At 43.3% G+C, this 15072-nt stretch overlaps 1 protein-coding gene across 4 annotated transcripts in view; it reads left to right on the top strand.

Moving 5' to 3' along the window:
- The window catches only part of PRICKLE2 (prickle planar cell polarity protein 2), a 195414-nt gene that overhangs the window by 85135 nt on the left and 95207 nt on the right, over window positions 1-15072 (top strand). The window contains exon 1 of one of the 4 annotated variants that reach the window (XM_073350996.1): window positions 1198-1412. The exons of the other annotated variants lie outside the window; for them this stretch is intronic. The gene's annotated coding sequence lies outside the window, so the exon portion shown is untranslated. Of the gene's footprint in view, window positions 1-1197; window positions 1413-15072 lie in introns of those variants that run through there. 4 annotated transcript variants of the gene reach the window in all.

Below are 15072 nucleotides of genomic sequence, written 5' to 3'. Positions count from 1 at the left end.
CAAGCTGGAAAAAACTACTTTAAGGCTGGTTTCTGCAGTCCTTACATCAATTCAATATTCTTGAGTATACACTATAGGGCCATGGTTTTCAACCTTGTTTCATTTGCGGATCCCTAAAAAAATGTCGAAAGCAGGTGTGGAAATTCAACCTGTGGTCCGCGGACCCCAACCATAGAAGTCTAAAACTGAAAACTGACTGAACAGAATTCAACTATAAATGTTGCGTTTGCTCTGCCCAGCATTTAATGAGAAAGGGCGCTAAACTGTGGGCTTCTATGGTCATAACACCACTTCCAGGTTTTGACCTGTTAGGTGGGGGTATTCGCATACTTCTGATTAATCAGAAAAATGGAATGCCATTTCTGGGATCTGAAACTTTTATTTTCATAGTCAACATTTGCGGATCCCTGAAACATAGTCTGTGGATCCCCAGGGGTCCGCGGATCCCAGGTTGAAAACTACCACCATAACTACAACATAACTTCAGATTTATTCCGAATGCACCTTTCGACTAAATTCTGCAGGTACAATATGTCAGCGGACTCTCTCCAGGATTACACAACTGTAAAAGATCAACATTTATCACGTGAGCATAAAAGGCCTGCAGCTTCTTCCATGCTGACCTGTTGTTTGGGAATGAACAGAACGTTTCTAGGTCACTGAGCCTCCTGTAGGAAGTGGCACACGTTGTAGCTCTGCAGTTTATAATTTTATGAGTAGCCCCTCGTTTAGTGTAAGTATCAAAAGTTATTACCGTGATCAAGCATGTCGATCTGTATGCAGTGAAAAGGACTGAGCCTCTTTTACAGCTAGGTTCTATCGAAAAGAACAAATGTGAATAGTATTCGGGTTATTTGCCCGGTGTCTTTGACGGCTGAGAGTTAACTGTGAGACTCGTTATTACTTTTAGAACTACGTGCTGCTTATAACCCTTTTTTCTACTGGCGTACAGCCATGAGCTTTGTGGGGCAAAGCGACTTTTCCTGCGCTCTGTTCGTTAAAGCTGTAAGGGATGCTGGCTCCTGAGATCGGAATTTGGTTCGAGGGACAGGGTTGGGTTGAGCCTCCTGATTTTCACCAATAAGCTAAAACTTCGGTGGGCGTCCCTGGAAACAGCCTGAGTGCTTTAACTCCCCAAAGGGCCTGACTGACTTGCAGCTCCGAAGAGCAGAGCCACTCCACACGGCAGTGGTTTAGTCAGGCTGTGTAAGAACGCTTCTCCACCTCTCGCTGAGTACCCCAGAGGGCCTCAGTAAGCATTTTGCTCTTTCCTTCAGCCACCACACTTTTCTCATTAGGAAGACATTGAAGAGACGTCTCTTTTTTTTCCTGTCCATCTTTCTCCCTTTCCTTTCTCCTTCCCACTGACGCAGTGGTTTTTGTGCACACGAAATAAATGCCTGCTTAGTCGGGTAAGTAATCATCTTCAGTTTGTAACATAGGAAAGCATAAGCCATTTAATCTGAGACTAATATTTACACTTGGAAAGTTGTTTTCAGTTGTAATATTCTGTATCCATCTGTAAACTCAGGGTTGCTTTTGCAATTAGGCAGGAAAACTGAGCTAACTAGCTCAAATGTTGGAGAGAGTTTTGGTCTCATTTAATTACTGCTGCTAAATTACAGTTCAGAGACTTGATTTAACTAATATAGGATATTAATAATATCTGTACTTCAAGTGGGGTTTTGTTTTGTTTTGTTACCTAGGGAAGTTGTAAAATTGACAGAACCGTGGCTTTGCACAGCTTCTCTTACCAACTTCAAAACCACGGGTAGTTATTTAGTGCGTTAAGAGTCTAAAATGTAAAACACTGTGGGATCTGGAGCTTATCTTTAGCTCTTAGTTTCAGAATGTAGCGTATGTCATCTCAGCTGCTGTGGGGATTTGTGTGGAATGACAAAATGCAAATCTTGAACCTTTTGACAGCTGTGTTTAATACAGGCTAAAATGTTGTTTTTAACTCTTGGATGTTGACTTTTTGTATTAAAAATATTAGCATGAATTCTAAAGGGAATGTAGACTTTCTCTGATGCAAAGTAAAGCACTTTTTTTCTTTCAAGTAAAAGAAAGATTTTTTTAAGTAATGAAACTTACTGGCTTTTGAATACTTTTGCAAATAAGCAACTAGCAAGTCACATTTCACATGTTCATTGGTTAGTCATAAATGACACTTTTGAGTGGAAAAAAGATACTTCTCGCAAATACAAACTAGTACGCCGTCTACAGAATGCTGGTCTGCATTAAGTTACTTTGGCTATTGGCTGCTATAGATATGTTTAACCTCCTCCAGTATTTGCATTCGTTTAGCCAGTTTAAATCATTTGTATGCTTTGGGATTCCTGCTTTCTTCAAGCAGATGTGTTTATCTGCACAACTGGTGGAGTAATTGGAGAGGCAGACATAGTGATCTGTGTATACAGACAGAGCAAATATCCACTTGGGAGGGAGTGGATTAGGACAATTCTTAAAATAATCAGTGGCAAAAACTTGAGAACATAGTGCCGGACAAGTGAAGGTGTCAAGTGAGCTGGAGCAGTGAAAACCTTATAAGTTTCTAATTCTGTTCATCATATTACAAACGGCCCCTTCGTGGGGATAAAAAAAATAAAAATGATCCAATATTATGAATCTGTAGAGTCAGTGCACATCCTACACCCACAGACCTGCGCATAATCCCAATCGTAGGAGCAGTTGGCTGACGTAAAAAAAGTAAAAGAGAAATGCTATGGCCAGGCTTACTTGACTTTATTTCTGTTGAGAGAAAGGGAAATAAAATATTTTTGCACTAACAAATAGTTGATCCATCCTGGAGCAGAAGACTATACTTGTTCTTAAGGCAAATTCCTCTGAAAGTGTGAATCATTTACTTTGGATTTTCGTGGTGGAGGCTTGGAGATGATTAAATGTTCTGTCTGCAGGAAATTACCAGGGGATTTGAGTATTTTCCTGAATCAGCCTCAGATGGGACACAGTTTTTGGTGTAATACAAGAAAGTACTGTTACATGGCAATCTTTCTGTGTTGCGCTGCCTATTGACAGAGCAGGCCTCCCTGAGCCTTTCAAAGCTCTGGTTACGCAAGAGTATTTTTGTTACATTACCATTTAAGTAATCGGAGCAACATGCTGATTTCGCTAATGATCTTGATTAAGTTATCACTTATTTCCTTAATTAGCTGCTGGATCTACTTATACCTTCAATGAGTTTATTTTCTTTGCTCTTCTAGTGATTAGAATCTATATGAATTTTTGCAGAGGTGACTCTCTCCTTGTTAGGTAACACTAGAGCTTAAATTGAAGGGCTGTACCACTACCGAGCCAACACATAACAGTCCTGTTCGATTGTTTATGGCATTTGTATTGCAGGGCTGGGGAGTGGGAAATAAGGACGGCATTGTTAAAGCTGCCTGGGCTACCAGTGAGCGCATCATTCATGAACAGAAAAGGAGTAAAGATGTCAGGGAGAGCAGGAAACTGAAAATACAGTCTTGTGTAACAGCCCTGAGCTGCTCCCAGTGAGGCGAAGCAAAATGGCATCTCTTTGGGACTTTATCTTTTGTCAGTGATGATTCAAAACTACAGAGGATCCCAGTCAGGGAGAGAGTATGGCTTTTAGAATGCCTCTCTCCAGAGAAGATGCCTATGTGCTTAAAATATTTCTGTAAGATACTTTGGTGGATTTTAACTAGACCAGAGGGCACAGCACTGATGGAAGGCTACCTAAATATGCACCCAGACATTTCAAATCTGAGAAGGGGTGACAGCTACCCAGCATTGTTTGATGTGTCACTGAAAAACAGACCAGCCATTTGTATCTGTTGGTGGCAGTTGTTCTCAAACAGAGAGAGGATTTAACAGCATTTACAAATGTGTCTTAGAAATGGGCATGTTAAATATGTTAATTATATACAATAATGGGAGGGTGGTTGCTGTCTCCAACCCAACCAGAGAAAATATTTTAAAACGATATGCAGTACAAGTAGGCTAGCTGAGGTGTTTGAGCACAAGGCCACAAGAGGGGTGTGTGTAGACATGCACTATCTGTGGGACAGCTTGGGGAAGGGGTTGTGTCTTTGGACCTTCCTAAATTCTCCAGCATGCGGGAGAAATGCGCTGTCTGCACTATCCTTTGGGAAGGTGCATCCTTCTCTTCCCAATGAGCAGGGCCGGCTCTGTGCCTTGTAGGGGCAATCTGTTGATGCGAGGATGGAGTATTCACTGGGCCTTACACAAGATGCAGGGGAGAGAGGGAAAGGTTTTTTGCACCCATTTCCACTCTGCTCATGTGTAAAGGCCAGGGACGACGCAGCCCAAAATGTAGGTACAGATCTTTGTATCGTGTAGAATCATAGAATCATAGAATATCAGGGTTGGAAAGGACCTCAGGAGGTCATCTTGTCCAACCCCCTGCTCAAAGCAGGACCAATCCCCAATTAAATCATCCCAGCCAGGGCTTTGTCAAGCCTGACCTTAAAAACTTCTAAGGAAGGAGATTCTACCACCTCCCTAGGTAACGCATTCCAGTGTTTCACCACCCTCCTATCTGGTAGAGTGTTGGAGGCTGACGTGGGAGGGGCGCTGCACTCGGCTTGTGCGAACAACTGTATTTAGATGGTCGCTGTTGGTAAGGGGGAAAGTGCATGCGTGGAATGAAGTCATGCATTACTGTCACACCGTCCAGGATTGCAGGAGTGCCAGGGAGTTGTCAGAGCTCCTGGGCCAAATCATTAACAGTGTCTTTGGAAATTATACACAGTGTTTAATCTTCAAATGCCTTTTCGGGTTCTTTGCTCTGAGGAAGCGCACCCAGCCAAGTCACGGAGCACATACCTTCCAGATAATAAAACACCTTCCCTCCTCCAATTCAGAGCACAGCACTGGGTGTCTTTCCAGTGCTCTGCTAGAAGGCGCACTCCTAGTGGCTTTTGTAGGAAATCGCATGTTACTGTCAAATTAGCACATTCGGCTGAGCCGATGGGAAAACTTTTGATAACATCCTGTGGAAAAACCCACTGAAGATGTACTATGTCTGTAATAATGAATACACCAGAGTAGGCATTAGTGTTGCTTAGTGCAGGGTCAGTTGTGTTTGTATTCATCCATTGAGGGAGGGGAGGGGACAGCAGACTCTGACGCACAAATTTCAGTTAGCTATCAATATTGAAACATCTCCTTATTTTAAAAATAGCATCATAGCCGGGGGCCTGTCTGTCACTAAGAAGTGCCAATCAGTATTGGAGCCCCATTGTGGTAGGCACAATCCATACACATGCCCCAAAAAGCTTACAGTCTAAATAGACAAAGGAAGGATTAGTATCCCCATTTTACAGATGAGGAACTGAGGCACCCAGAGAGTAAGTGGCTATCTAAGGAAGATTGTGGCAGAGACAGGAACTGAACACAGATCTCCTAGGTCCTAGCCCAGAGCTTTTAACCACAAGACCATCCTTCCTATCCTTGTCATCAAGCAAACCAGCATATTTCATAGAGGTATCTGGGAAATTTCTTGCAACATAACATCATATACCCCCCTGAGGCTGCAAGGATTTTCTGTTTCAAAATGTTGACATTTTGGCTACCAAGGGCTTGACTGACATGTGAGGCCTTTTAACAGGAAATCAGAATTGGTTATGAGAGCAGTGATTCTCAACCAGGGGTACACATACCCCTGGGGGTACACAGAGGTCTTCCAGGGAGTACTTAACTCATAATGATGTTTGCCTAGTTTTACAACATGCTACATAAAAAGCAGTAGCGGAGTCGGTACAAACTAAAATTTCACACAAACAATGACTTGTTTATACTGCTCTATAGGCTACACACTGAAATGGAAGTACAATATTTATAGTTCAGTTGATTTATTTTATAATTCGATGGCAAAATGAAAGTCAGCTACTTCTCAGGAATACCTGAAATGGGACATTTTTGTGTTTTTATCTGATTTTTGTAAGCAAGTAGTTTTTAAGTGAGGTGAAACTTGGGGGTATGCAAGACAAATCAGCCTTCTGAAAGGGGTATAGGTTGAGAGCCCATGTAATAGATCACTTGGTTCATCCCTTAGGGCAGAGATGAGCAAACTATGGCCTGCGGGCCACATCCGGCCCGCAGGACCATGCTGCCCGAGCCTTGAGCTCCCGGCCAGGGAGGCTAGCCCCCGACTCCTCCCCTGCTGGCTCCCCTCTCCCGCAGTTATGCTGCCGTTATGGCTCTAAGCGGCATGGTAATGGGGTGGCGGCAGCATGCATACGGCGGTGAAAGTCTGGGCAGGCGTTCCGGGGGGCAGTCAGGGGACAGGAAGTGGTTGGATGGGGTGGAGGTTCTAGGGCGGTCAGGGGTCGGGGAACGGGGCGGGTTGGATAGGGCGTGAGAGTCCCGGGGGGGCCTGTCGGGGGGCGGGGTGTGGATAGGGGTCGGGGCAGTCAGGAGACAGGGACCGGGGGGGTTGGATAGGGGGTGGGGTCCTGGGAGGGTGGTTAGGGGTGGGAGATACCAGGAGGGGGTGGTCAGGGGACAAGGAGCAGGGGCGGTTGGATGCGTCGGGGGTTGTGAGGGGGGCAGTCGGGGGCGGGAAGTGGGAGGGGGCAGACAGGGGGCGGGAACCAGGCTGTTTGGGGAGGCACATCCTTCCCTACCCAGCCCTCCATACAGTTTCTCACCCCAATGTGGCCCTCGGGCCAAAAAGTTTGCCCACCCCTGCCTTAGGCCTACCATTGGGTTATTCTATGCGGGATATTTTCCGGTACTTTGACATCCTTATTTTACCCATGCCGTGCAATGGGCCTTCCATTACTAGTCTTGGAGAATGTTCAACTCTCTGATACAGTGGTTCCCAAACAGAGGTCCTTGGACCTCCATTGGTCCACAGAGCATTTGCTGGTTATCTGTAGAGAGCAGTTGTTGCTCTGTTGTTGGCTCTCTTCACATTAAGAGAAATTAGGAAAGTATCTAATGTATTTTTAACCTGACTTGACCATGTAAGCAATTGTGGCTGCCCAAGGGGTGTTATTTGATCACCTGTGGTAGGAGAAATGTCCATGAGGTTACATCAAGGGATGGTCCACTCTGTAAATGTTTGAGAATCCCTCTAAGTTAATCTCTGCTCAGTATGTGCTTATGCATTCTTTTTCTGTGTCTGGTGCATCGAACTCTGCACGAGCGCTCATTTAGGAGTCAAAGTCTCTTAGTCCAAGCCGTAGAGGCTCATGTTCTTAGCTCTGAAGATCACTGATGATGTACAAGATGACAATTCACAGTCCTGACATTAAGCCTAATTTTTTCTGCTCCTAGTTGCATCCTGTTACTCTGAAATAGCCCGTTAATACTTCCTCGCCAACTCTGTTAAGTTATGGAGGACTTGCTGAAATGTACCATGTAGAATGAGGCTGATTCCATATTTAAAATGCAAGCCAAAAGAGACACAAATTGGGGCTGTCCCAAGTAAAACAAAACTGAAGGGTTGCTTTGTGACCTTCCGATAAATCTTAACATCTGTGCCAAAAAAGTTATATATTCTGGATGGATTATCAAGAGTTGTAAAATATGCAGGATTTACTCTGTACTTTTTTATTTTATTTTTAGCACTGACTAAATTTTAAATATACCACACTCTTCTCTTTCTTAAGGAACTTTAGACCAGAAACATGACAGGTCAGATTCTCTGGTGCAGAACTCCAATTTCACCCTGGGGTAATACCACCAAAATCAGTGGGGTTACACTGGTGTAACACTGGAGTGATGCAGTGGGAAATCAGACCTCGTACCTCTGCAAGAGTCAGAGTGCTCCAGCTGGAAAATGCGCACACGGCTGTCCTAAAAATCCCATGGGTCAGATCTGGCAGTCAATACAAGTTGGTTTCACCAGCTATAGAATACCATATTTTAGTGTTGCCAACTCTTGTGATTTTATCACTAGCCTTTACATATTTGGTGTTCCTCTTGAAGCCGCAGGTCCTGGAATCAAGTGACCATGTGAGAATCTCAGCTTTCCTTTTTTTTAACTAAGCTGCCTGCCCTAATAGTTGCAGAGAAATATTTGAAAGCATGAACTCTAAAGGCTCAATATCTAGAAGGCAAATAAAAAGAACCTCTTATTATTATTGATTGATCTCATGATTTTAAGACAATCTCATGATATTGAAGTCCTGATTCATGATTTTTGCATGCTCGGGGTTGGCAATATTGCATCTGAAGAATATTTTGTCTATCTTTTGCACTCATTTCTTACCCTTTTTGTATGTATACATGTAGTTTCAATGGGAAAAAATTAAAGTTGGAGAAAGGAACAGTGAACGTGGTTAAAAAATCAACATTTTCCCACAGTTAGCATATAGCAGCCTCTGAAATTACCTCCCTTTTTTATGCTTCTAGCTCAGATATCACTGGGGAGACACTGAGTTAACGCTGACAGCTTGATTGGAAGTATTGTACTGTAGGTGTAAGATGCTGCTGTGTGCCAGGTTGGATACTCCCATAGTGGGTTTGTGCAATAGAGGTTGTCTGGGTGGGTAAGTGAGCTGTGGTTGTGGAATGTTCTTACTGTTTACATTTTAGAGGCAGATTATCATATATGAAATGGAGTCCCTGGTGCTCAGTTCTCCCGTCCCTTAGACCCATGCAGTCTCACTGAGCTTAATGGAATTGCACAGGTGTACATGAAGCCAGAACTGAATAGAAAGAAAGGATGGGTCTGTGGTTAAGACACTGGGCTGAGCCTCAGGAGTTTTGGATTCAGTTCCTGGCTCTGCCACAGATCTCTGGGTAACCTTGGGCAACTCACTTGACCTTTCTGCCTTTCAATTGCCCACCTTTGAATCGGGATTAATAACGCTGCCTTTCACACAGACTCTGTCTGTCTATTTAAATCATAAGCTCTTTGGGGTAGGGACTGTCTCTTGCTATGAGTATGCACTGCAGCTAAGCACAATGAGGCCTGGTCTTGTTTGAGGGCTACCAGAAGATAAATAAATGATAATGATAATAATTTGGCCCCAAGGTTTATCCATAAACTCCTATTGCTGGCTTGTCTCTTCAGCCTTTCTGCACAAACTTTGGTTGTAAGGTGGAGCGAGGTGATTGCTATTTGAATTCTGTTACGTGACCTGACACTTTGGGTTTGGATTTTCTCCTCCTGCTTTAGACTATGGACTGATGTTTCCAATATTTCATTATATGTCCATATTTCCAGCTCATACTGTGTTGTGAAGGGATAAAAGTGAAGGAGAAAGGTAGACTGGTAATGAGGTTGCTGCTTAATGACATCAGGACTGAAAGGGAGGTACCCATTAAATATGATCTGGAGGATGGTGTGGATTGCACTCTCAGCAAATTTGCGGATGATACTAAACTGGGAGGAGTGGTAGATACGCTGGAGGGGAGGGATAGGATACAGAAGGACCTAGACAAATTGGAGGATTGGGCCAAAAGAAATCTGATGAGGTTCAATAAGGATAAGTGCAGGGTCCTGCACTTAGGACGGAAGAACCCTATGCACAGCTACAGACTAGGGACCGAATGGCTAGGCAGCAGTTCTGCGGAAAAGGACCTAGGGGTGACAGTGGACAAGAAGCTGGATATGAGTCAGCAGTGTGCCCTTGTTGCCAAGAAGGCCAATGGCATTTTGGGATGTATAAGTAGGGGCATAGCGAGCAGATCGAGGGACGTGATCGTTCCCCTCTATTCGACATTGGTGAGGCCTCATCTGGAGTACTGTGTCCAGTTTTGGGCCCCACACTTCAAGAAGGATGTGGATAAATTGGAGAGAGTCCAGCGAAGGGCAACAAAAATGATTAGGGGTCTGGAACACATGAGTTATGAGGAGAGGCTGAGGGAGCTGGGATTGTTTAGCCTGCAGAAGAGAAGAATGAGGGGGGATTTGATAGCTGCTTTCAACTACCTGAAAGGGGGTTCCAAAGAGGATGGCTCTAGACTGTTCTCAATGGTAGCAGATGACAGAACGAGGAGTAATGGTCTCAAGTTGCAGTGGGGGAGGTTTAGATTGGATATTAGGAAAAACTTTTTCACTAAGAGGGTGGTGAAACACTGGAATGCGTTACCTAGGGAGGTGGTAGAATCTCCTTCCTTAGAGGTTTTTAAGGTCAGGCTTGACAAAGCCCTGGCTGGGATGATTTAACTGGGAATTGGTCCTGCTTCGAGCAGGGGGTTGGACTAGATGACCTTCTGGGGTCCCTTCCAACCCTGATATTCTATGATTCTATGATTTATAGGATTGTATTCATTAACATTTTCACTGTGCTGACACTGGACAACAAAGCTCTCCTGAGAATTCAAACCTGTGTCATGTAGTGAAATAACTGGAAAGAGTTTTAGTCCAGAAAGCTTATGAATTCTTACACTGTTATACTAATATAGTCCTTGTACCTTAATCATACTTTGGATGAACAACAATGGCACTATGTCAGAAGTGTAAATTACTCTGAAACTACTCTGAAACCTGTCATTATGGGAATGTTTATGATAAATATTTTGGACCTGATTTTCTGACTGGCACCAACTTGGCTTCACATTTTTCAGGCACAATTAGTAACACTTTGACATCACACTTCCTGATTCATGGACGGGACAGGTAGTTAGGCAGATAGGCCTAAATTTGCAAGTGACTAGTGATTTGGGGGTACTTCTGTTTCAGAATGCTCAACTTGGAGACATGTTAAAGGGGCCGGATTTTTCAGAGTTTGAGTTCTCCTTGATTCTGAAAACCACCTTGTTGATTCAAGGCCAATAACCATAACCCATTGTAGGTGCAAAATTATGAACAGTATTATTTTGGAGTTCTCAATTATGCCCTCAAAATTAGATATGGGGTTAGTGTGGTACAAACACTCTTACTGATTTGGTAATTGTTATGAAATCACAAGTTGTAAAACATTAAATTACTGTGTGTTAAATCACATTGTACGCTTGGAATAGTTAAGCTAGCTAGTATTTGAAGTGTATTTGACTATTTGTGACAGTATAATTAATTTTAGCATACTGGCATGTGTCAATATGTATCCCTCAGTAATAAGTGAAAGTGTCTGAAGCAGTTGGAAACTAATAGAAAGATGAAACATTTCTGAGGAGAGAGAAAAGACTGAGGTTAATATTAAACTCATCTTGACAGCGGCTTTGCAGCATTCAGGATAATTTTGGAAACAAAATGCAAACGTGCTGTTTAATTTGACAGTTGCAGAAAGTGAGGTACCAAGAACAAATAGTGAAAAGATAGGGAAACGTGTGCTTATTGTAGCCAGGAAGTTGAAAGACATGATGGGGCTGATTTTGCCATCCGTATGTGTTCCCATTAATTTCGGTTGGATTCTTACCAGAACAGAACTGCGGAGTCAAACACTGCAAGTAACAGACATGAATATACCTGTAATTTCCAAAGGTCTCATTTATTTTTTCCTGCAGTGCATGAGAAATGAACCTTACAGTTCCCAGTAACATTAATGAAAATTGCATGGCTCATTCTTCTCTCACAGAGCTGAGAATTTCTCACTATGCGTCAACTTCTGTTGTGTCATGTTTTGTCATTTCATGTAAACTGATGCAGTGTAACACAATGCTTAGATGTGTTTGATTAACCTGCCTTCTATCCCACCGCTGAATAACTGATTCCTAACATTTGTGTGGATCATTGGCAGTGATGATTGCAGAACACTTACTGAATTTGCAAGTTAGTGGATGTCGCCTGTTTGAAATAGTCCGGATTTTCTTTTGGATGACTCAGAATTGGTCTAACGATGATCAAAGCTGTAATGCTTTTCCCATCTCGTTTTTCTAAACATGCAGTTTGTCATTCAAATACACATTTATTTTCTTGTGCTAGAACATTTGAGGAATCTTTGTTCTGGCTTCAAATGCAAAGATTTATTTTTTCAGTCTTTCATGTAGAGTTCATTGGCATCATAATTCCATTATTTCACCACCAGTATGCACTCACTAATGAAACTGTCCTATGCAATGCAGTTTCAGACTAAATATATACAGCCTGTTAACCTTATTTTATTATTAATATTTGTATTATAGTAGCACTCAGAGGCCCCCTAAGCACTGTACATACACATAGATAGAGACATTCCCTGCCTCAAGGAGCTTACAGTGTAAATAGACAGAGAAAGAGGTAATGGAAAGGAAGTATCATTTTCACTATTTTGTGCATGGCCCAAAGGGACTAGGTGATTTGCCCAAAGTTACCCAGGAAGGTTGTGACAGAACCTGGAATTGAGCTCTGCTCTCAAGAGTGCCAGTCCAGGGCCTTAACTACAGGACCATCCTGGTCTACATCCATCCTACTCCCTAAAAGTAAACTGTCATTATCTGTTGACATTTCCAATTTCTGGGATGAGCAAATGGGGTACAGCTTGCTTTCTGAAAGACTAGCACAGAATTATATTCATAGATTCCAAGGCTGGAAGGGACCATTGTGATCATTTAGTCTGGCCTCCTGTAGAACACAGGCCAGAGAACTGCCCCCCGAAATAATTCCTAGAGCAGATCCTTTAGAAAAACATCTAATCTTGATTTTAAAATTTTCAGTGATGGAGAATCCACCATGTCCCTTCGTAAACTGTTCCCCGGGTTAATTATTCTCCCAGCCTAGTTTATGCAATCCAGATTGCTCTGAATCAGTGACCTGTCCTCTTCGTTATTTACCACACCCCCAATTTTTGTGTAATTTGCAAACTTTTACCAGTGATGGTTTTATGTTTTCTTCCAGATCATAGACAAAAATGTTAAATAGCATAGGGCCAAGAACTGATGCCTGTAGGACCCCAGTGGAAACACACCCACTCAATGATGATTCCCTGTTGACTATTTTATTTTGAGACCTGTCTGTTAGCCGGTTTTTGTTTAAGCATTGGCTACCTTAGATGTGAGAGCATGTATCAGAATTTTGTGGCACATGGCACAAATTGGAAGCAAAGTGAAAGGCATGTCAAACATTTGCTCTTTCATCTATGGCCACACCACAACCTAGTAGCCACACAGCACAGGCTGCATGGCCCAGCTGATGAGCAGATGCAATGTGCCTTTCCCTTTGTTCGTATGGCTCACACATACTGGAACTCAGCATCTTGGTCAGTGTAAAGGGCCTAGCACAAACACTGTGCAATCTTAGTGGATATGTGAACTCTTGGCAAAGACTTCTGGGATTGAGGGAATCTTTGGATTCTCTATTGTGATGCCAGTCTGCCAGCTCAGATATAATGGTGGTTTGTGTGAGGTGGAGGACTTTGTGTAAATTCACATTTCAAAAATGGATGGAGGAGACCATTCTGAGTGAAAGTCTGCTCTGTTGTGTAAGTATAACCCATACTGAAGTCAGTGGAAACTGCATCCATTGTATCAGAGTGGAATACAGTACATAGATTTTGTGGCTAGAAGTTGGCATTACGATGATGTAGCCTGACCTCAGGCATAACGCAGGGCTTAGAATTTCACCCACTAATTCCTTAACTTCTTGTTGAACTAGAAGCTTGCTTTTCAGAAAGACGGAATCTCAGTTCAAGACCAACCGATGGAGAATCTACCACTTCCTTCTCCTGTAGGAATTCTCTTCTCCAGGCCAAATTCTTTGGCATCAGTGGAAGTGCATAGGTTTAACCGAGGAGGAATCTGACCCTCTTTGATTAGCTACATGAGTTTCATACACATGGCCAGTGTTCAATCTGCAGCTAGCCCCATACTGTAGCATTGTCCAAAAATATATGCTTCAACCTACCATAGTTATGGGTGTAGCTATGAGTTGAATATTACCAAGTGTTTCTGCAGAGTAGATGGGGAAGCCGTTTTTCACAACCTGCACTACCCAACAGCATTTCCATTGCTAGCAGGGAAGGATTGAAATGAATTCCTTTTTTCCCCTGGTTCTGAGCAGAGATTGGCAGATCTCCCCCACAACAAAATGTTGCCCCAATTACAGTAAGCAGAGGAAGTGCCTTTCAACATCAAATCAAATCAAAGGGATATCTATGTGTAATCTGGTGTGTTGCTGTTAGTTCCATGACCCCATGATGGAATTAATTTCTGTCCCTAAACACCCTCCCTCCCCTCCCCTCCCTCCCCATTCTCAATGATCTTTTTCCAAATTTCCCAAAATAATTAAGCCTTATTATAAAGGAATACCACATTTTTGATAAAAACAATTACATCTGCCTCTGGAACTTGAAACTGTCAGATATGCATCTGAGCTTGATTGTGTTTAAGATTTCACCTGTTTGGCCAGGCTTTTTAAAATGAGTTCCAGATCCACTTCCCCTGCTGTCAATGGCTATTGGCCAGGATGGTCTCTCTAGCCTCTGTTTGCCAGAAGCTGGGAATGGGTGACAGGGGATGAATCACTTGATGATTACCTGTTCTGGTCATTCCCTCTGGGGCACCTGCCTTTGGCCACTGTGTGAAGACAGGCGACTGGGCTAGATGGGCCATTGGTCTGACCCAGTACGGCCTTTCTTATGTTCTTACGTTCTTATGTTATCCTCATCACTTACTTTCTGAAGTTGTGATCGGGGGCAAGACAGGAACAAATGTCAGAGTATTACATGGGAATTGTCCATGCCTGAATGCCAGCCATGCACAGTACACCCAGTCACTTCAGAAATGAGTGACCAACTATCTCTGTGATGAACAATTTAATAAGACTTTGCACTTTTCTATAGAGCCTTTCATCTGAAATGCTCAAAGCACGTTATGAAGATGGGTAATAGGATTATCCCCATTTTGCAGAGGGGAAAACTGAAGGCCAGAGGGGTGAAGTGGCTACTCCAGAATCAAACCAGGTGTCAGTCGCACAACTGAGAACAGAGCCCAGGTCCTCTTCATTCTAAACCTCTACTCTAAGCACTAGGTGATACTTCCTCAGACAAATTCTTTGAGTTCTATAACTGCATGAAGGCATCTGTAATCTGCAGCCTCTGCCTGTGTCACTCTAGACCAGAGGTGGGCAAACTATGGCCCGTGGGCCACATCCGGTCCACGGGACCCTCCGGCCTGGCCCCTGAACTCCTGGCCGGGGAGGCTAACTCCCGGCCCCTCCCCCAGTGTCCCCCCTTCCCCCGCAGCCTCACCTCGCCG

The sequence above is a fragment of the Lepidochelys kempii genome, chromosome 7 (genome assembly GCF_965140265.1).
Source record: "Lepidochelys kempii isolate rLepKem1 chromosome 7, rLepKem1.hap2, whole genome shotgun sequence".
In the NCBI taxonomy this organism is placed as follows: Eukaryota; Metazoa; Chordata; order Testudines; family Cheloniidae; genus Lepidochelys; species Lepidochelys kempii.
This window is presented reverse-complemented; position numbering and strand designations above follow the sequence as displayed.